The 23002-nt window shown below is 46.4% G+C and overlaps 1 protein-coding gene across 4 annotated transcripts in view; it reads left to right on the forward strand.

Moving 5' to 3' along the window:
• Positions 1-2204: 2204 nt before the first annotated feature.
• Positions 2205-23002, forward strand: part of SETBP1 (SET binding protein 1) — a 408271-nt gene continuing 387473 nt past the window's right edge. For 3 of the 4 annotated variants that reach the window (XM_061400044.1, XM_061400047.1, XM_061400048.1), the window contains exon 1: positions 2205-2835. The gene's annotated coding sequence lies outside the window, so the exon portion shown is untranslated. Of the gene's footprint in view, positions 2836-3439; positions 13052-23002 lie in introns of those variants that run through there. The other variant, XM_061400046.1, reaches the window with a different exon arrangement.

Raw genomic sequence — 23002 nt, forward strand, 5'->3', positions numbered from 1 at the left:
AATAAAAAGTCAAAGGACACAGAGTCTATTTATGGCTCTGTCTTAACTTAATGACTGGGGGCAGTCCACTGCATCTCTCTGTCTCTGTTTCTTCAACGTTAAGATGATGGGGTTTGAACTGGTGATCTCTTGGGTAAACTTTATTGCACTGTAATTCTGTAGACTTATTTATCATCTATTATACTGAATTTTTAATATGTAATGTGCTTCTCTGAGCTGCTATTCAAAGAAACACAACAGCACAGGATGGAAGACTCTGTTAACATGCTAAGTTTATAGAAGGGAAGGACTTGAGCAATAAACTTCAGTTCTGGCTCAGATGACACCAGCCAGCTGTATGCTCATAGGCAAACCCTTCTGATTTCTGGAGCTCAGTTTCTCCATTTGGAAAGTGTAGGGGGGAAAAAAAAACCCACATGCTATCTTAGTCCTTTAGGGCCTCTGGGACAGGGTTTCAGAAATCTAGGTACAGAAGGAATCAGACAAAAGTCATTTGATCACACAGAACCATTGTTTTGACATCATATTTTATGCCTTTATCTTTATTTCTATCATCAGTTCATATGCCCTGCTGATTTTCTTTTTTCCTAATTAAGCATTACCTTCCCACTAATAACAATACTCTGGTATATGGGTCACAGAAGACCTACTGAAACATTGCTCTAACAGAGTTTTTGCTGTGATGAGTAACAGGAAACGTTTCTGGCCAGTCAGAACGTTTCTCTGTAAAAAAGCACTTTGGTAAGAACACTTGGGTCAGAGGGCAGTGATCTACTTAGGATCGAACTGAAACGGATCCAGGGAAATGGGCCAGGATGGGAGTTGCTGTACTTCACTGCATCCTTTCTGTAAAAAAGAGTGATGAGAGTGAGGAGGCTCTGTGACAGAATTCACACCAGCAGCCGACCCAGGTCGGCAGTGGCTGATGTAATTGGTCCCATCACATTGACATGTGATTGACATGTGATTGACATCACACTGGGGGGTCATTCCCAACCACTATCAAATCATTCCTCAATCCACAGTCCCAAAACTCTCCATATAAAACGTGGTAGGCAGGAGTCCTCTCAGAATGCCAGCTTTGAGTAAACTCTCCCCCGCGTCTTTGAGTTCAAACCACTGGCAAAACCTTTCTGAATCCCTATCTGTTCTATATTGTCCCATAACGCAGACACGCCCCTGAGGGAGTTACATTCCTCAGTTGCCTGGGGTTGCCACTGAGTGGCCTGAGTAGGTCCACTTTTGCAGCCCCGCATACAAATAGTCAAGGAGATTAAAATACCACATTTTGTATGAACTGAAGACATTCCTTCTTCTTTTCACCACCCTGAATAGAGAACCGCACGCCAGCGTCGTCTCTCTCGTTGTCTTTCCCTCATCAGCGGTCCAATGTCTGTGAATACGAGAAAATGCACATATGCATCTGAATGCATGCATGTCGCTTGACAAAAATAATAATAATAATAATAACCCCCTGAAATGTAATTACCGGGTTAAAAAAGTGCACCCGGTTTTCAGAGCCTACCGCATCTCGCGCCCCGGCCGCGCAGCTCCCCCGACACTGCTGCTGTTGTGTCAGACAGTGGCAGTGTTGAGCCCCGGAGCCGAGCCCGCGGCAGTCCCCGCGGCCGCCCAGTCTCCGCCGCGGACTCGGGCGCGCAGCGCCACTGGGCCGCGAGGGCGCCGGGGAGCGGGAGGGGCGCGAGGGCGGCGAGGGGTCTCCGATCCGCCTCCACGAACTGTTTTCCTTCACCCCCGGCCCGAGCCCCACTCCCTCCCATGGATCGAAATCCACAGAAATTCACTGAGGGAGGGTGAAGGGAGAGAGGTCGCTCGCAGGTTCCTGGCTGTGCCTCCCCCGGGCTCAAGTCGGGGAAGCGGCCCCCCGGTCGTCTGGGCAAGCGCTGGTGTGGGGTGCCCGCACCCCTGCCGAGGCAGATCGCGGGGTGGCGGTCCCCGCTGGGCTCTGCCGCGAGGCCGCTGCGATCCTCCCCCTCCCCCGCCCGCGCCCTCCCCCTTCCTTTCACTAGGACTCCGGGACTCGAGAGAGGGCGCGGGAGGCAGCCACTCGGGCCCGACCCCACTCCAGCGCTCGCCGGGGACGCGGGCGGGTGGCGAGGGGACGCGGCGGGGGCGCGGGGCGGGCGCGGCCATGGAGCGGCGGCGGCGGCGGCGGTGGCAGCACTAGCGACCGCGGGCAGACGAGCGGGCGGGCTGGGCCGCCCGGCGCCGCGGACCGAACTGCACAGCTCAGCAAAAGCGCCCTCGCCCTTCGCGCGCTGCCTCCTGCGAGCCCGAACCCGGCAACATTTTTTTTTAAGGCTCCAATCCATCCTTTGAAGAAAAGGAAAAAAAAAAAAAAAAAATAGCATTGATTGGATAGACTGGGATATATATATATAATTTGGGAGGGGGGTTCCTGCTAAAATTAGCCGGGCCCGCGGCGCGCGGTGTGCGAGTGTGTGCGTGCGGGCGTGTGTGTGTGTGTGTGTGTGTGCGTGTGTGTGTGTGTGTGAATGTGATTACTCCAGGACTCCTCGGGCTCCGGAGACGCCATTTTCCCCCTTGATATCTCTCTCTGTAAATCGGTGGCGCGGCGGAGGCGGCCGCGCCGGGCGGGAAGCGCGGGGCCGGCCGGGGCGCCCGCCGCTCGCCTCCGCCTCCGCGCGCCCGGGGGCCCCGGCGCCCCCCGAGCGAGGGCGGCCCGCCCGCGGCTCGCCGTGTGACAGATGCTCATCGCCATGGAGTTGCCGCAGCAGCACCTTCGGGGGCTCGGGCGAGCGACGGGAGCCGGGATCTGACCGAGCGCCGGGGCCAGCGGAGCCGGAGCCGTGGGTGAGCACGCGCAGCGACCTTGGCCCGGGAGCTCGGCGCCCAGCCTCCCGCCGCGCCGCGGGCCCCCGCACGCCCGGGGCCAGGGGCGGTGTGTGTTCTCTGCGTGCAAAAGTTAACGCTGCCTCGCCGGGGCTTTGACTTTGCACCGGCGGGAACTGGGAGACCGGGCCGAAGGGGCGGGATGCCGGTCCCGGCGAGGCTGCGGAGGATGGGCGCGATTCCGGCCAGCCGGCCGTGGGCAAAGATGCTGGCTCATTTGAAGTGACTCGGTGGTGGCGGCGAGGGTGGCAGCGTCGGGCTGGAGGTCTGGGACCTTATTGAGTTCGGCCTAATCTGATCCCCCCCCCACCCACTCCGCCCCGGCCTTCCCCCTCCCCCCGCCTTTTGCACCCTCCCTCCCTCCCTCCGTCCGGCCGCCGACTGCTGGGGCTCGCGGGTTTGGCGTTGGTGGAGTGGACTCAAGAGGGGGAGGGGGTAGGGAAAGGAGTGGGAAGGCGGCAGGATATTTTTTCCCCCTCTCTCTTTGTAACTTGCAGGTTAAGTGGAGCTAGAGAGCTACATTGTATCTAGTTGGATTTTGGGGGTGGGTGGGTAGGTTGGTGGGGGGGGGGGGGGGAATGTATCAGAATCTAACGTGTGGTTAATAGAAAGAAGAACAGGGAAGAAGTGGTCCAGCCGGCGAAGGTTGGTGTGTGCTTGTGTCGTAGCTCTGTGTTAGTCTTTTTCTTAAAATCTTAATCAATGGATCTGAGTCTCTCTCGTGCTCTCCGGTTTTGGGACTCTGAAAAGACAGGAATTCCCTTAAAAGCAGACGAATGCCCTTTTTGAAAGCACGCATTGTGTGTGTTTCTAGAGGAGCCGTGGGCTTGGGAATTAACGACAGGCTTTCCCGTTCGGTGGTTTCCAGTGGGAAATAACTCCTGAAAGGGAGCCCTTCAGTATCGATTTATTGTTTTTGTCTTTCAAACCATTATCCCTTTGACTACAATACTGTCCAAGAAGTTCCACAGAGACAAAGTCAGGTAAACTGGACCGGGCAGATCTTTAGCAAGATGGTGATAACGCTGATGCTGTTTTTGGTGTCTGTTTGTGATAGAAGCTTTGTTGGGTAATAGCAATTTCTGATCGGTAGAGCATGCTGGCTCTACAAAAATAAGTAACTACCGAAATGCTGTCTTCCAGTCCCCATCCCCGACAGGCTGCACACACCCCTCCTCCCACAACCCGCACCAGTTACAATTCTGAAATAGGATCCAACTGGAAATATTTTCTTTGGAGATCGGAAAGTTGTGCAATTGGAAGTATGAGATGAGGCTAGAGGTACTGCTGGTGTGGGGAGGGGGTTCTTATTGCCCCTTGATGCTGCATTTATTCTTTATGTGTGCCTATGTGGGTTCTGATGGTGTATATATTGGTCTAAGAGGACTGTTGAGGGAAGGATTTCCGATTCATTTCCGCTTCAAATAAACTGTCCTGATAATCTCATGGTTGACATCTAATGCTAAAAGGCCAATTTGTGTGTCTCTTTATCCCTGCAGAAGCTCTCCTCTGAAAGGGCAGTTTATTTTGGAATTCTACCACAGCTACTTTTTCTTTCAAGCCTCCCCATCCCCTCCACCACTATCCACACCTTTTAAAAAAGTTAGTTGGAGTCCATGGTCTTTATGGAAATACTAATATTACTTGTTTTCCTCTTACATTATTTTTAAAAATTCTATTCCTTTTCATTCCTTTACTCTTCATCCTGTTTTTCCTTTCCTGTAGTTTTGTGCAAAATCTAACTTTATAAAGTTATTATTGCCAAAACTGTCTGGCAGTCTTGCCCCATCTCTTACTATCCTGTAGTTTACACAGGTAGATCAGGTTGCCCTTCCCAGCCCATCTTATCCTCAAAACATGTGTGTAGGTGTGCACATGCATGCTCATGTGTTTTGGAAGGGCAGGAGTGGGCTCAGAAAGAAGAGCATGGAGAGGAGAGGAGAGGAAGGGTGTTGTTCTATGTGGCCACATCTGCAACACTGGGGCCAGACCAGCAGGCTCCGAGAGAGTTACCCTCACACACCCCAGTTGAATGTTGTTTGGCTGGGATGGGGAGGTGGAGCCAACTGTCCAGGGGCCTGTGAGGGAGGAGAAAGTTTGTAGCACTTTAAAATGTAGCCAGTTTACAATCCTTGGTCACTCCTTCCCCTTTCTCCTGCTTTTTGTGACTTCTGCCATTCCAAGACTCCTGAAAGGAGACATGATCTCTTTTGCTCTCACTTGGAAGTCCCAGTGAAGTTGAAGATGCAGTATTGTCCTCTGTACTTAATTACTTTGCCTGCTACCAAAGAAGGGCTTTAGGGCAGATCAGAAGAGTATGGCTAAACACAGAGATTTGCCAACTTCAGGGAATGTAGCCTGAGAAGACAGGAGACCAGGTATGCAGAAAGTGCTGCTTTGCACACCATCTCCCCTCCCCCATTAAGAAAATAAAAGTCTTAGTCTTGGGAAGTTGAATCGGTGTTAGAGCTGGGCTCTGGAAACTGCTAGCCACTATAGTAATCTGAGCGGGGGCAGAGGGGAGGAGGTGGTGAGTGAATGCTATCGGAAGCCAGAGGAGGAAAGCAGACTTGTTTCTGTTAGCAGGGAAAATAGATGTGTCAGTGAAATAAACAAATTGGAGGTGGGGAATGGTTTGTAGTGAATACAAGGATGATTGACTGAGAGGCAGTGATATGGTTTGGAAGGGGCCAGTTATAGCTTGGGAGATAGTATCAACTGCCTTATATGTTCACGAATGGGCTGGGCAAGTGAACGGGTGTAATCTGACCTTTTGTATGTTAACATCAGAACATCCCACAGGAAGGCATCGCTGGCAAGCCCTGTTCTGCACTTCACACAGGGGAAGCCTAGGGGTATCCTCGAGTGAACCAAGGAGCCCCTTTGGTACCACAAGGACTTCTGGTCCTGTGTGTGCATTATTCATGGTAGGCTACTTTGTAAGTCACTTGACCTAAAAATGAGGGCTGAGGGCAAAGAGAAAACAGTACTTGGAATCTTTGTAGAAAATTTAGTTGAAAATGGTCAGTGGGGGGAGGCAGGAGTTTGTTGAAGAAGAAATAAATAGGTAGGTACTTTCCCCTGGATTCCTGATTCCATTTCTGCTGTTATCTTGACGTTCATTTCCATTAGGAGCAGAATCAATACTTCACTGGCACAAAAAATGTACCTCTAGGAGCGCAGAGTTCTTTTAACCTGGTCATTATTTTTAGCTGTACTTTAGTCTCTGCTCTGAAGTCTATATGATATGCAAAAGGAGGAAGATGAGAGGTTGGCTGGTTGGATGGGACATCCTTTCTGGAGTTTGTAGAGACACTGAAACTTGGCTGGGCCTCAGCAACTCAGAATGCCAGTTTTTCCCTTGGAGACTTGAAGTTTTAATTGAAACCAGATAGCTATTGAGAGTGGACCTGGCCAATGAGATCTTGTTTTCTTCACTGCTCAGGAATGGAAAATAAATAATTTTTGCTGATGGCATTTCAAGTTGCTTCAGTTTTGTTCCTGCCAGGAGAATGGGATAAATTATTATTAACACATTAATGTTGTCAGAAGTTGCAATGCCTTAAAAAATGAGATAATGTTACTGAGTTTGCTCAGGGACCCACTGTGTGGGATCTGTCTCTTCGGGATGGAGGAGTAGGGAGCAGAGACAGGAGGCTGCTCTTGTCCTGAAGGGGTAGCACTGCCCTGAGAAAAGGAAGCTCATAGAGTCCTGGCCACATATCGCTGCGCTTGGTCCTTGGGTTCTGCGAAGAAGGGTACAAAACAGTCCAGTTCCATTGCTATCCTATGATCTTATGGTATACTGTGAAACCTGGTGAGCTTCCCAGAATGTTTTGGGTCAGGATTAAATAAGGAGTTGGCTCAGTGGGTAAAAAATCTCCCTGAAGTGCAGGAGACACAGGAAATGTGGGTTTGATCCTTGGGTCAGGAAGATCCCCTGGAGGAGGAAATGGCAACCCACTCCAGTATTCTTGCCTGGCAAATTCCATAGACAGAGGAGCCTGGTGGGCTGCAGTCCATGGCGTCGCAAAGAGTCAGACACAACTGCTCATGCATGCATGTGCATAAATAAGGAGCCCAGTCATCAGATCTAGCCATAGGTTTGAACTTCATTTAGAATTGTTTCTAAAGGAAACCCTGGTGTTTCACAAACTCTTCATGAAACTGCAGACACTTTTGGGCAGCCAAACGCTTGATAAGTGCAGAAAAGTAAACACCAAGATGCCCACAGAATGTACTACTTCATGAATTCAGGGGAAAGATGCCAACTTACATTTTTGTTTGGCTCTAAGTATTTATGTCCATTTTCGCTTAGCTTTACTACTAGATTCTTATGCCCCCTTAGACACACTGGGTTGAGACAATACCAAGTATTGGGGGAAACTGGTGACCGTAGATGACTGAGTCCAACTTAGTGGCCCTTACATTTCATATCCGGAATTTTCAGAATCGGGTCAGAGCAGCTTCCCTTTCAGAGTTGGTTTTCTTACCCCCTTAAGCGAGTACCCTCTAAGATTGAGGAAAGATTTTTTTTTAATGGCCTTTGGTGTAGAAACCTGCAGTTGACTTTCTGTCCAGTTCAGAGCAAATAATGCCAGGGTCAGATGGAGAATGTGAGCATCCCTGAAGTCCACAGGATCTCTTGGGAGGAAGCAGCTACCCCTTTCCAGGAGCTGATGATGGGTTGTCATCAGCAGATCCATGAGAAATAAATTACAGGCAAGGCCAGCTAAGCTGACCCCCAGGCAGGTAGAGGCTTCTACCTTTCCAAGTGCTGGAAAGGGAGAAGGGATGAATGGTGAGTCGATAAGAGTTTTAGAACTTTGCCACCTTGGAAAAATGTTTCTCTGACCCAATATACCTTTTTGCATCAAAACAAACTTTTTTATATCCACGGCACTTTTCTTTTCAAAACTATCTTTATATCACATTTGCCCCCTTGATTTTCTAAGGCAGGAAGCTAGGTAAGCCTTTTATCCCCTTGCAGAAGATGAGGCCACTGATGTAATGACTTGCTGAAATGACACAAGTTGGTGGCCCACATGGGACCAGATGGCTCTGATAAAGTGTGAAGAGCATCACACCTGAAGTGACAAGATCTGCCTTGGATTTTGTCCCTATTATTTCCCAGCTAAATGTCCCTGGAAAGTTATTTAACCTCTTCGAGCCTCAGTAAACTAATCAGTAAAATAAGGATAAAAGATGCTTACCCTGCCTACTTCACAGGGGTTTTGAGGATTAAATAATACCAGCTAATTTCTATAATTGAACTCTGAGAGGATTTCCACGCTGCCTCCTGGAAACTGGTGTCTGGGATTGTTGTCACCATCGCTTGGAGATTAATAGCTTCTTGGTATGCCTAGAAATGCCTGTAGGGGCCCCTTGTGTTCTAAGACAGTCAGGGAATAGTTGTTTTGTGCTCTTGAGTTGACCAAAGGAAAAAGAAAATGTGTATAGTATATGTATTTCAGATCAGTTGAATTCTTGGATACCTACTTTGCATATATATCTGAGATCAAGAGTCTCAGATAGTATTGAATTTGGACTCAAGGATGCACTAATGGATCCTTGAGTCCAAATTCAATACTGTCTGAGACTCTTGATCTCAGATATATATGCAAAGATATATATGCACTAAGAATTCCTTCTCATTCTTAACTCTTCAAGGAAAAAAGAAAAAAGACATGGAGAGCCACAGAGAGGACAGGTAATGGGTGGTGAGTGTGTGTGTGTGTGGGGGGGGGGTTTCCATCAGGGAGCCACAGTGGCTGAGAAATGACAGTCAAGACAGAATTTGTATCCTCTCTAAAGAACAGAACCGATAGCAAGATTGTATCTGTCCCAGCAAACCCAGAAAGTTCTCTCGAATCAGGGTCGATCTTCACAGACTCTTCTGCATTGCCCCTCTTTCTCTTTCCCATGATTCCTGGCTTGCCCTGCTCAGCAGCCTGCACTGGGCATGTTGCAGAACTCACCGGTGAACCTCGTTTAATGCAGCACACCTAGGCCTCTGTTCCCTTTAGACTGATTTCCTTGTTGGCCCTGAGCACTTGTACACTTGTCCACCTCCACACTTCTGCTCCTTCTGTGTCACCGCCTTCTCTCTGAAAGTGTCCCAACTGGTCCCTTTTAGCCAGAGTGTCTACCTCTTAGGACACCTGACCAGCTCTCAGTTCTTCACTGCCGTTTCCAGAGCATTTCAGGATTAAAGCACTTGCCGGGCATCTGGCTTATACTGCTTTGCTCTTCGTTGTCAGTCACCTCTCCAGGCTGTGAGTCCTTGAAGGATGGGGCCAAGGTTGCCCCCACAAAGTCCTACTTATGAATGATTTCTGAGAATGAATGAATCACAGAATTTATGCAGCGATAGAATATTAAAAGTGAATGTTGTTTAAGATACATGAAAGCTCTGCACAGTGAAGCAACACAATGAGAATCTCTTAGACAAAGTGAATAATAAGCACTTATGTCAATGACTTTTTATATTTTTGGCTATCTTTCAGGGGCAATCACCCACTCTCAGTTATTCCCACAAAGCCTGAGAGTTAATGATGCTTTACTGCATGTACATCTTATCAGTCAGTGATTCACTTATTCATTCAATCATCAAAATATTTATTAAGTACCTACTAGAGCCTGCTCGCCACTCTCGCCCACATAGCTCTTGACTTTCTCTGAAAATTTCGATTGCATTTTTTGTCCACCACACTCATTTTGGCACTTAACCATGCAATCTTCTTTGTTACTTAAGTCCAAGTGCTTCTCACTCCTTGGTGACTGAGTGCGCCTGGCTGCAGTAGAAAAGAAGGCTGAGCAGAGAAATGCACTCAGAAGGGAAAGTTCTGGGCACGGGCTCCTGCAAGACTGGTGGCAGGCTGGATTGGCCCCCGGTCAGCACGTGGTATAGGATAATCCTTTCTGCTCCTTAGCTTGAGCCACAGTAAAGAGAAAGAGTTTGGATTATTGTGGAGGAGGGGCCCCTTCTGAAATTCTGTGACTCTATAGGCAGAAGTGTCCCAGGAATTTTAAAGGTTTCTTAAAGCTCAGAACTCCTCAACCTCATTTAGTAGCACCCCAACAACTGTCTACGTTACTCCCACTAAGACATCGTGACCTTTGCTAAGTGTTTGCTGTGGTGAGAGTTACAGAAGGAGACATGGGACCAGGAGAAACTCAAAGAGCCAGGCTTGGGGACACGGAAAGAAGAGGAGGGGGATGATTAGTTAAATGTAAAGAAATACGATAGTGAATAACGTGGAAGAAAGAAAAGGATTGATCCGGTACATCTTTTGAAAACTGGCCCCTGTTGATGAAGTGACCAAATTGAGACAAGGGAAATGGCTTGTCTCAGACAAAGCAGACGAAGACGGCTTCTGGAAAATCTGTACTGTATTCCCTTTCTGGGCTTTGCTTACTACTTCTGTGCTCAGTAGGCGTTTGGAATCTCTGCTGTGGTTGCTTTTGGACCTCATGGGTCTAGGGGGCTAGGCATTGTTTTCTTGTGTAGATTCCGTGGGCATAAAGGTTAGGGCTATGCCTGTGCTCCTGGGATGTCTGTTCAATCTTCACATCAGAGTCTGCCCTTTCATGGCCTGTGTTCAATAACAATGCGTGAATTGGTTTGCATGCATTTTGAGATGAGAGGGAGTGACCTGCAGTTTGTCCAAAGCCAGAGGCCTCTGAGGTTAGGGTTGGGGTGGAAATAGGAAAATTGGGTTTTGACCTGAGTTCAGCAGTCATTCTGAGTTACCTAGGAGCACACTGTTTGAGTATTTCGGACCAGCAAGGCTCTACAAGCTCCTGAGATGCTTCAGTTACTTTAACTCTAGGACTTGGGATATGGAAAAAAAAAAAAAAAGGCAAGCAACTCGATTAGTCTAATTAGGTACAAAGAAATGTCTTCATTATTCCTTTTATTTGTTTAAGATCGAGAGATTTGTCAGTGGAAAGACTGGGCTTGGGGGGTTTCAGCTTGGGTCTGGAAAGATGTAGATGCTGGAGATGGTAAATTTGATGAATCCGATGTTGTAGCCTGAGAACTCCCATTAGAAGCAATTGGGGCACAGTTGTGCTTGTAGCAAAAGAATAAACTCTGGGTGGCAAGTCCCTTGCAGTTGTTGGGTGGTATGTCTGTGACCTATTATTATTCAAGCAATGAGAGCTTTGACTTTTTTTTTTTAAGTATTGATTCATAATGGTGACTAAAAAGGATGATTTGATGTGAAAGCCCTGTGGGCCTTCTCTCTGCTCATTATTTTGTACTCTGGAGCTCAATTACAGTTGGGTTTTGGATCCACAAATGTTTGTTAAAGTCTCAGCATTGTAGTTTGTGCCATTGTTCTTGGCAATGTTGGGTGAGAAAGGTCTGGTATGAGATGGGGCTTTTGCCCTTGACGAATGGACAGTATATCTCAAGAGACAGGCTTAGCTCAAATGGAAAGCATCAGTCTGCAGCCAAAATGGGAGCATGATCTAAGTGGAATTAGCTATTTGGGTGATCAGGGATAAAGTACAGTCGGGGAAGGCTTCAAGAATGTTGTGGTTTTAGGTTTGATGGTAGAACTGGAACCAGGGGACATTCTTGGTGTCCCAGTTAGCTTTGGTACAAGAGCAGAGATGGGACAGAGTTTGAATGTGAATTTGAAATTGCCACCAGGAAACAGATGCTAATTGTGATCATGTACTGCATCTGACAGGAACAAGGAGGCCCTGATGCTGAAGATCCAGCTGGCTGATATTGAGCCACAGGTCACTACAGCAGACACCTTGCTGGTCTGAAGTCTCCTGACAGCAGCGGAAAGAACGACACTTAGGGCCCACTAAACTAGGCCTCATTTACATTTAAACAGGAGTGTCATAGACTCTGATGGGTGCTGTGGGGACCCCAAGAGATGGAGAGGAAGTTGTCTCTGTTTTCAATCTGGTGGAAGACTCCTTAAGAACTCTTAAAAACAAGTGGAGGAGTAGAAGCAGGAGATGGTCCTCTAGGGCTCTGTGGAGTGTCAGTCAGCACAACAGATGGGGTGGGGTGCTGTGGGGAACGGGTCAAGGCTGTGTCTCCCGTGCTGAGATGGGAGCCATGACTGGAGTTTTCAGAATGTGAGGAGGGTAGGTGTGAGGAGCAGAGGTATGTGCCAGTTGGAGGAATTCCACACATGCCACACACAAGAAGATCCTGGCATCTGACTGTCCTGCCCACTACTAGTCCTGTTAGCCACCAGCTCTTCAGTGTGGAGTTCAAAAGAGGCATCTTTAGGACAAAAAAAAATAAAACTATGTGTAAGCATTCGGAATGGAATCAGCCACTTGGAGGAACAAAAAAGCTCTGTGACATGGGTGCTCATTTCCAGGAGTTTAAAACGTAATTGGAGAGAGACATGTTCAAATTTCAGTAACAATGCAATATTTAAATGTCAGTTCAGGATAGCTGAAGGAGAAATATCATAAAGGACAGGAAATGGAGCCAGTATTTGTTTACTCTCTGGTATGCCTAGCATCTCCTTTGTGGCAGAAGCGCAAACGTCTAAGTGTCAGATTACACTTTACGTTCTAATGACAGTGAGCAAAGCAGTTTTGAATCAGATGGTTGAGAAGTCAAGGAATTTGAATTAAGACTGAACAGGTAGTGCGGTCAAAATTAAGGGGCCTTGAAAGAAAGACTAGGGAAGTTATTATCTGTTCAGTTATTCAGTTTAGCTGCATTGCCCTCAGGTAACTCTACCATTTTCATCCCCAGTTTATATGTGGTATGGTGGAGGATCAGTTTAAGTGACTACTAATGCTGGATATTTCAAGACTTGGGGGCATTATGGTTCAATGGAAAGCAAATGACAGTTGGGGTCAGACAGAACTACCTATGTGATTTCAACAAATATCTCTACTTCCATTTTCTTATCTGTAAAATGGGTAAATCTCAGGTTTAAATCAACAAATAAACTTAACACTTATTATATACTATTTCCTTGTTCAAAGTTAGGATCATTTTCTTTACTATGTGGGTGTCTTCTTTAATACACTTACACAAAAGATATTATGATCACAGTTACTTCTTACAGGTGAACCCTACATATTTAACCTATTTAGGTGCTATTCTGTGTATGTTATTTTTTTATTTTCCTTGTAGAAGTTGGTGAAGAGATTAGGAGGCCGATGAGAAAACTGATGCCCAGAGAATGTAAGTGATGTGGCAAGTCGAATGGCAAACTGGTTTTAGAGCTCCCATGTATAAAAGTGGGCTTACCTTGTGGCTCAGCTGGTAAGGAATCCGCCTGCAGTGCAGGAGACCTGGGTTCCATCCCTGAGTTGGGAAGATCCTCTGGAGAAGGGAAAGGCTACCCACTCCAGTATTTTGGCCTGGAGAATTCCATGGACTGTGGTATGGTCCATGGGGTTGCAAAGAGTTGGACACGACTGGACAACTTTCACTCATGTATAAAAGTAGCTAGGAGCATTTGGCCAAAAGCTGGCATCACTTTGTTTTAGAGACATCATGATCTTTAAGTAAAAGCACAGACTTTGGAATCATACAAGCCTGAATTTGATTGTGGATCTGGCACAGGTAGTGTGTGCAGAGCAAATTGCCTCTCTAGACATTTGTATTTACATTTCCACATCTTTAGTATGAGGGTGTGTCTTTTGCATCACAGGGTTGTTGTCTAGATTAAATAGATAATGCCTATAGAGACCATTTATTATGCTCAACCCTTTCTCCCACTACAAGTGTGTGCTTTTCTTGACTGCATGGAGAAATGCAGAGAATGGGTAGTACACCAAAACCAGAGCTCCACCTTTAAACTGGAGGATTGGCCCAGGCAATGCTGTTGAGACCTTTCCCTGGGGGTCCAGTACCCAAGGATTCTACCATTGCATTGTGTTATTGGTTCCCAGAGGAGGCACTATTTTTGCAGCTAGAACTGGAACTGTTGATTAACAGTACGCGTTTGGCCTCCGGCCTCGGAAGTTTGATTCTGCCTCTCCGTGTCATGGAGATCCCTGAGCACAGAGACCAATTCTTAGTTTTGTGTTAGGCTAAACCAACAAAGGTCCGTCTAGTCAAGGCTATGGGTTTTCCAGTAGTCATGTATGGATGTGAGAGTTGGACTATAAAGAAAGCTAAGCGCCAAAGAATTGATGCTTTTGAACTGTGGTGTAGGAGAAGACTCTTGGGAGTCCTTTGGGCTGCAAGGAGATCCAATCAGTCCATCCTAAAGGAGATCAGTCCTGGGTGTTCATTGGAAGGATCCATGCTAAAGCTGAAACTCCAATACTTTGGCCACCTCATGCGAAGAGTTGACTCATTGGAAAAGACTCTGATGCTGGGAGGGATTGGGGGCAGGAGGAGAAGGGGAAGACAGAAGATGAAATGGTTGGATGGCATCACTAACTCAATGGACATGAGTTTGGGTAAACTCTGGGAGTTGGTGATGGACAGGGAGGCCTGGCGTGTTGCAGTCCATGGGGTCACAAAGAGTTGGACATGACTGAACAACTGAACTGAACTGAATAACTGAGCAGAGCTGCAGAGCCAGTAAAACCTATGAAGAGGTGTGGGGTACCAGCTGTCTTTGAAAGGTTTTTGATTGTCAAGTTGAGGAAAGAAGGCTCAGCAGCTGAGAAGGTTAGAGGTGAAGGGACAACAGAGTTCACCTCATCACCTCCCCTTTCTACAGATGTGGATGACAAGACCCTGGGAGAAAAAAAGAACTTGCCTAAGTCTACCTAGGGAGGCCTGGTGTGCTGCAATTCATGGGGTCGCAAAGAGTCAGACACGACTGAGCGACTGAACTGAACTGAACTTAGCTCCAAATGGCAAAGTGCAGAATTGAATCTGGAATTCGTGGTTGAATTAAGTCTTATTTCCTCCACAGGACAAACCAAGTACAAGAAGAAAGCAATAGTCAAACAACTTCAAAACACTCATTAGTGGATACAAATTAAACTACTTGTATGTGCTTCCCATTGTAAAGGGAGGTGGAGGAGGTTGGTCTCCAACTCCCAAACCACAGGCTTTACTTGGAATCTGGGAGGAGAAGGCAACATTTGGCCTAATGCCAGTGTGGGTGACACAGACTGTGGGAGTAAATCAAATTCACTTAAAGTTTTGAATACCCACTATGGTGATCCCAACATGATCTTTCATAAATATCTTGTTTTGATCTTCAATTACTCCTTACCCTTGAGGTAGGATTATTACCAAGTTTCCAAATGAAGCAAACAGTTTAAGTATAATTCCTGAAAACACAGTTGCTCACCGGAAAAGAGAGGTTAACTAATCTAAACCCATGACCTCAAAGCAGTGCTACTTCCATTCCTCTTTTCAAGAGGAAACATCGTTTAGACACTTGCTGTGGGACACTTACTGAGCGTGTTCACTATTCTCTGGTATATGGTAGAGACCCACTTAAAACCCAGCCCCTTCCTTATGGAGTCTTTGGTCTTGTGGGAGAGATAAATAAGGGAACATTGCAATACAGTTTGCCAAATGCTTTGATAGCAGAATGCCCAGGAAAGTGAGAGTAAGAACATCTGTGAGTGTGACTGTGTATATGTGTGGATACATTTGTACACACAGAGAAAAGTACGAGAAAAGGAAGGCCCAAGTAGTCTTTATGAAGGAGGTGAAACTTGACCCAATTATTGAAGAATGGCTTAGAGATAACCAGGTGGTGAAGAAAGGACAGGCCAGCCAGAGGAATTAGGGAATTATATGAAGTTATGCAAGTCAATGGGATTTGGGCGAAGCTGCACCTCAGGACATGCTGCTCTACAATGTGCTGGATGGAGTACTCAGACAGTGCTGCTTGGAGGAGGTGATCTGTGGTCAGGAATGTACCATATAGGTGTGTGTGGTTCCATGCTAAGTTGCTTCAGTTGTGTCCAACTCTTTGTGACGCTATGGACTGTAGCTCACCAGGCTTCTCTGTCTGTGGGATTCTCCAGGCAAGAATACTGGAGTAGGTTGCCATGCTCCCCTCCAGGGGATCTTCCTGACCCAGGGATCGAATCTGTGTCTCCTCTGGCTACTGTATTGCAGGCAGATTCTTTACCCCTGAGCCACCAGGGAAGTCCACGTAACATAATAAAGTCACTGAGTCTGATCTTCATTCTCTGCTGGAGACCACTGCTGTGTTTGCAGGGTCAGAGAGCTGTGTGCAGAGCTGCCTTTGGCCTCACTGACTGAAGCTGGCAAGGGTTGGATTGTTTCCCTAGTGGCTCAGGGAAGGCCAAGGCAGGAGACGTGGGTTCAGTCCCTGGGTTGGGGAGATCCCCTGGAGAAGAATATGGCAGCCCACTCCAGTATTTGTGCCTGGGAAATCCCATGGGCAGAGGAGCCTCGTGGACTGTAGTCCGTGGGGTCAGAAAAGAGTCAGACATGACTTATTGACTAAACAACAACAACATGGGTTGGATTGCTTGATCACTTTATCGGTGTTTATGGAGCTTTTACTCTGTGCTTCTGTAGCAGGTAGACTTTCAGACCAGGGCCTGAATAATGAAAAGGCATTAACTCAAGGGGGCAAAAGAGGATCCCAGACACATGTAAAATCCCTCAAGAGGAAAAGGCCACTTCTGACTCTCCACCTAAATACCTTAGAAGACACATGGAAAGATGAATGCTCAACCACTCCAATGCAGAAGTCAGACAGATGATCCATCTCTTGTTGGAATTTGAGAAGGGATTCTTACATATGCCGACGAGCCTCAGTTAAAAATACAGTTGCTTCCCTATCTGAAGCCACAGAGGCTCACACTCCATCCTTTTACACAATTTGTCCCTTTGAGATCAGAAACTTACAATTTCTGTCAACAAGAAAACTAGGCCGTCATCAGATCTTCCGCATGGACAACTTTAATAAAACAACCAAAGACTGTCTCTTCCCTAACATCATTATACATATTCTCAAAGTCTACAGCTTTCAGAGAACATAGGCAAGACTGGAGGAGGGAGGTTTGGGAGGAGATTTTGACTTCTGGGCAGAGACATTTCCTCAAGGAAAGTTCTGAGGAAGACATAAAGAGTCTCTGGGACAGTGCACATTGTGCATTTCAGCTATTCGGAGTTGTAAAGAAACTGACGGAAGAACCTGCAAACAGTAGTATGTAGATGTTTGCTATCAGTGGTGTAAATGCTTAATGCTTCGTTCTCCAGATTTTTTTTTTTTAAGCCCTGATTTGTTAAGTTTGCTGTTCTTGTGGTATAAACACTCCCACCATAGCTGATTTTCAAGCTATCAACTTGACATTATTGAAGGTGGAGTTGGGAAGAACTCACATGGATGGGCTCTAATGAGCCCCAGCACACCACTGTTTGCAAGGAACTGAGGTGACCAGATCACTGATAACAGCCATAGCTCTGAGAGGAGGACTATGATTGACTTCAAGCTGAATAGAAGGTGGAGTCAAAAAGTTGTCTAGTACTTTCTTTGTAGACCAAGGCTGCCTTGCATGGCTTTTTCTTCATTAGAGCGTGAGTAAAGAGAAAGAATAAAACACAAGACCTTAGGGATGAAATACTCAGAACAAGGGCTTCCCAAGTAGGTCAGTGGTAAAGAATCCGCCTGTCAAGGAAGGAGATCTAGGTTCAATTCCTGGGTTGGGAAGATCCCCTGAAGGAGGAAATGGCAACCCACTGCGGTATTCTTGTCTGAAAAATTCCATGGGCAGAAGTGCCTGGAGGGCTACAGTCCATGTGGTCACAGAGAGCTGGGTATGACTGAGTGGCTGAGCACCAGCCCTAGCACTCAGAACAAGGAAGAAAGAATAGTATTATGATATTATTTACAACAGTAGCAAAATAGGAATTTTAGACTGCTACCAGACATCAGCAACAGAAAGAATCATGACCACCCCCCACCCCCCCTACACCCCCACCCCCCAATGCCCCACCCCTGGCCTCCCGGAGGGTGGGGAGGGGGTGGGAAGGACCATAAAGTAACAAAGAGAGAGCATTATGAGATGAAAAAGCATCAGAATTAGCAGAAAGAAGGATGGATAAAGTAAGAAAGATCACAGGGATGCAAAATGTGTAATGCAAAATTAAACATCCACAGGTCAATCTGCAAAGGGAAGATGAAAGACAAAATTAAATTGGTGTTATGGACCTTAGATTAGGGAAGGCTCTCGCATAATGCAAAATAAAGAAATAAAAACAGTGAGAGAGAAAATGAGAGAAATGGAGAACAGAGAGTAGAGTTCTAAACTGAGCTAAAAAAAAAAGAAAGAACCACTGAATAGAAGAAATAGCCAAAGGAATAATTGAAGGGAATGATTCTGAATTAGAAATAACCTGCACTTCAGATCCAAAAGTCTCACTCTGTTCCAGGAAAAATAAGTAAGATCCACATTCCTCATATTGTTGTTAATAAAATTGTATTATAATAAAAAAAATTTTCAATTAGAAAAGCATAAAACTCATTGTCTAGAAAGGAAACAAAACCAGGCTGGCTTCCATTTTCTCTTCTTTTACTTTAAGTCCTAGAAGACATTCTACAGAGTTTTGAGGGGAAAAAGTTCTGGCCTGAGGATTATATGGGTAGCCTACTGTCTTCCACAATGTAAAGATGAAAGACGTGTCCAGCTTTATGGAATTAGCAGAATAAAGAGCTGAGGTAGGGGTGAGGATGTGGAGTTCTGAGGGAGTTTGGGAAAGGTCAAGAATGAGGCAGCAGACTCTTCCGATATTTGTCATTGTTTGCCTTTAAGACCTTATGAATTGTATGTGTTATTTAAAAACTTATAAGAAGCATGTAGTTCCATTAGAAAAAAAGATAAAAAACTATAATGAGGAAGATCAGGAAGTCATCTTTCCCCCCATTTTATTGATGAGACAGTGAGGCTAAAAGAGTCTTATGAGGGATCCTAGGTGTCAGAACTAGGTCCAGAGTCCACATCTTTTGACTCCTGTTATATAAGCGATGGAAAAGGCCCTGGCACCCCACTCTAGTACTCTTGCCTGGAAAATCCCATGGATGGAGGAGCCTGGTGGGCTGCAGTCCATGGGGTCCCTAGGAGTCGGACACGACTGAGTGACTTCACTTTCACTTTTCACTTTCATGCATTGGAGAAGGAAATGGCAACCCACTCCAGTGTTCTTGCCTGGAGAATCCCAGGGATGGTGGAGCCTAGTGGGCTGCCGTCTATGGGGTCGCACAGAGTCAGACACGACTGAAGTGACTTAGCAGTAGCAGTAGCAGTATATAAGTGAAGGGCTGTATCAGTTCTACCAGGCTGACACTTTGGAAAGCACTAGTCAGCGTGATGATGGTCTGAATGTGCCCTGGAAGCAAAGCAGATGGGAGAGGTAGATAATCATGGGAAGCCCAGCATGAGGAGATTTGTGTATTTATTAATTCAATCAACCAACATTTCTCAAGTGCCCATTATTCATTGGGCACTGTTCTAGGTGTTGGGATTGCATAGATGAATAAAATGCCACTGATGAACGGTAAGCAAGAATTCCCTTTGAATATAAAGTAGTAGTGCTTTTTGGTAAAGTCAGTTGGTAGGGGTAAGCACATAGACCAGGCAAAGTCTAAGCCCATTAGAACTTCCTAGAGGGCTTGGTACCAGCCAGAGTGCTGGGTCTATCCCTGCAGCCATGGGTGGGGCTTGAGAATTGGCATTTTCACCAAGTTCCAGGATTAGTAAGAGTTCCCTCAAGGCTGCAGGTGGAGAGTGTGTTCTAGACTAGGAAAAATTCTTCCATTTTACAGATCATGGAGAAGAGAGGATGTACTTACTCCCTGGGACACATCTGGGTCGTGAAGCACATAGAGCCAAGCAAGATTCCCCTTGGCCCTCGGACAAATAATTCTGTAGGCTCACAGTACCCACTTTGGAGTGTCTCAGAGGTCTATGACCATGCTGGGTGGAATTACACAGTCTAGAGTATGGAAGAGATCTTGGTCTTGTTGCATTCATTGCTGAGATAAGTACGAAGTAAGGGACTCAGCACCTCACTGTTGGGGAAAGGCAGGCCCAGTCTCTGGACTGCTTTCTCAGTATTTTCCCCAGCACATCCCTCCCCGCGCCCCTCTATTCCCCCGGGACCTGCTGAGCGCTCATTTCCTAAGCGCATGTTATTGTACCTGTAGTGCTTCTCTCACCTCGGGTCCTGCAATCAGCCACAGACGGGTTAACTGTTGCTGGCGTAGAGGCCTGAGCAGCACAAAGTGCCCTTTGTGCGCTGCCCACTCTGGAGGAGCCACTGGCTGCTGGAATGTGACAAGGCGAACGGTTTTCACCTTGCTTTTGTTTTCACTTTCGTCTGAGTGTGTGCGTGAGCGTGTGCGTGTGCTCACGGGGTACGTTGGCTGGTGGTGCCACAAGAGGACTCCCAGTGTTTTCCCAGATGCACCAAAAAAACTGGACCTGTGAATCTGGGGTGACAGCTACATGCTGGGAGAAGGCCAAAGGAGAACAGCGGCTTTGTGTGCTGGTGCAGTAAACAGAAGGTTTATGTCTTTGCTCTTTACTTTTGAAAGTGTCTCTCTTGCATGTGGCCATGAGGGGCATAGACAGCGAACTGTGCAGGGGCCGCCTGCCTGGGTGGATCTGCAGTTGGAGTCGTTTGAACCACAGGACTTTGATGAGCTGTCAGGGGCTAACTCATTTTCATTCAGAAAGAACTTCAGGAAGTCCTCCCTGTGCCCCATCCTGCATTGGGTGCTGAAGCTAATGTATAGTCATCATCGACCTCAGCCTGAGCCTGAATTGCAATCAAGAAAGGAAAATAAGATTTGTATCCTGGAAACAATGAGGAGACCATGTATGACTAGTATTTAGTGGCAAGCTCTGCAGCTGCAAGCAGTGTTCAGTCAGGCCAGGGAGTGAGTGCTGTGGTTCAGAGTTTGCAAAATGTTGTCATGGAGAAGTGAAGACTTGGGCTTGACCCTGAAAGGTGGGAAGGCTTGGGATCTGCTTGTTCCTTTGTCCATTCATTCCTTCATACAACAAACATTTGGAAAACACCAGTTGTATGCCAGGCATTGCCTGGATGGTTGAGAGAGGATATAAGAAGAGATTCTATAAAAATATCAAGGTGGAAAGAACTCTTGAGTGTGTAATGCCGCTGTGGAGACTGGTTTGACTTGAATAGGGAATGCAGCTTGATGGCTAGTGAGCTCTAAGACTGAATTCTTAGAGTAGACAAGTATGGAAAGTCTGGAATTGATGTGTTCCTGGATGGGATTATTTGAAACTGCATTATGGTTTCATCTCTAGTGTTCATCAGGTAATACTCACGCTGCCTTGGGTTGGTCCTCTTGCAACAAGAATCGGATTTCAGCCAAGCCTCTTGATGGTCCCCCTGTCTCTAATATTGGGTTCCCTTAATTTATCTTTCTAAAGCATAGCTTTGCAAATACCCCTTGCCTACTGACATCACCTACTTAAATGGCTTCCCACCGTCCGTAAGATAAAATCCAGCTCATTAGCGGCGTGCCGTCCAAGGGTGTCCGTGATATGGCTGTAACCTTTTTTCTCTTATCAGTTCCCAACTGTGCCGCACTTTACTAGTCGAACCTCGGCTTTCTCTCTCCCGAACGCAACTCTGTGCACTCCTGGCTGGGTCTTGCCTCATGCTGTCCCTCCTGTCTTCCGTGTCTCGCCTTTTCCCACTTTACTTACTGAAGCCCCTCAAGGTCAAATGCTCTCTTGAGGCCTTCCTGTGTGGTTTCCTCTCTGTCTACACCTTGCCCAAGAGGAAAACCCTTTCTCTTCCCTTTGTTTCTATCCTTTATTATAGGAGGTGAAAATCTCTGTTTTGTTTTTCAAGTCTCTCTTCAAGAGTGTAACCTCCTTGAGGAAAAACTTGTATATTAATCGTTTCTTAGGATCTTGACTTGAGGACTAAAAGAAAAAATGTTGAATTTTCAGTTTTTGTGGATCTCTTACTATTTGAGTTTTAAGTTTTGGAACTTTGTGTCCTATATTCATTAGCTACTGATTTATACTACTAAATACAAGAAACTCTGAAGTGAATCGTTATTTAAATGGAACATACTTTCTCAATTCTGATAATTCATCTACCTTGTACTCTTATCTATTCCTCTAAAGTTTAGATTTTACTTTCTTTTCTCTCATCACAAAACCGGCAATAGCTGTTGGCCTACTCTGGTTCGAAGGTCCAAATAGATTTAGTTTAGGAACTTTTTATGGAGAATATGCCTCAGCTTTTGCTCTGACCAAAGTATGCTTTGTAGGTAGGTACCAGGATATTAAAATGCTACACTGGAGATCCCTGTCAGAGGGAGCAAACCACTGAGCATTGCTGTCATAAGAAGCATGGCTGCCGATTTGTATGAATCTAATGCACAGAATGAGACAGACCTACTGGGCTTTTGCTCAGTAGAGGTAAGCAGGGACAGGTTCTCAGGCATCTTGATGCCTCCAACAGCAGTGTGTTTATCTGACACCAATAAGAGAGGCCTCAATGAATATTGACTTGAATATGACTTTCTGAAACTTATCTACAGTTTTGGGCAAGTAGGCAGATCAGTCTAGATGAGATAGGAACCTCACCAGTAAAGAAAACATGAAGTGTCAACTGGTCTAACTGCCCTCCTCTGCTCCTCAGTGGGGACTTTGGCCCTTTTGTAGCATGGGGCACAGGTTGCTGTTCAGTGTTGACAGCTTTGGAGAGGATGCTCTCACCAAACAGCCACTTCTTTGCAGAGGTGCTGCATTCATTGGGTTTTCCCCCAAGTGGAAGCAACTGTAAACATGTCTTCCTGCAGGGCTAAGTAGTTCCCAGGAGCTGATTATATTCCTGGGCTTCTCTGGGGAGCAGGGTCCATGTTGAAGCCCTGCTGCCTTGCTGGCTGGCTTCCTCACAGGGCATCAGCTGAAAATCTACTGATCCCCAAGGGTGGAAGTACCTGCTCGATTTCCAGTTCTTGGCCGTTCTAAGTGTGTCTTTGTGGGCATTTCTGGAAACTTCTGGTGGGCACATTTGCTGGTCAAGTCCTTAAATGATGGGCTCAAAGCTAACAGTCTAGGGTATGTTGTAGTGTCTTCTGCTGAGTGGCCATTGTGAAGGCTTGGTTGTAACCTTATCTACAGCTGGGGTAGAAGGAGATGATGTCTTGAAGTTCAGGGCAGCCCCAGGGCTTGAAGTTTTCTCTTG

Source organism: Bos javanicus, chromosome 24, assembly GCF_032452875.1.
Source record: "Bos javanicus breed banteng chromosome 24, ARS-OSU_banteng_1.0, whole genome shotgun sequence".
NCBI classification, from domain to species: domain Eukaryota; kingdom Metazoa; phylum Chordata; class Mammalia; order Artiodactyla; family Bovidae; genus Bos; species Bos javanicus.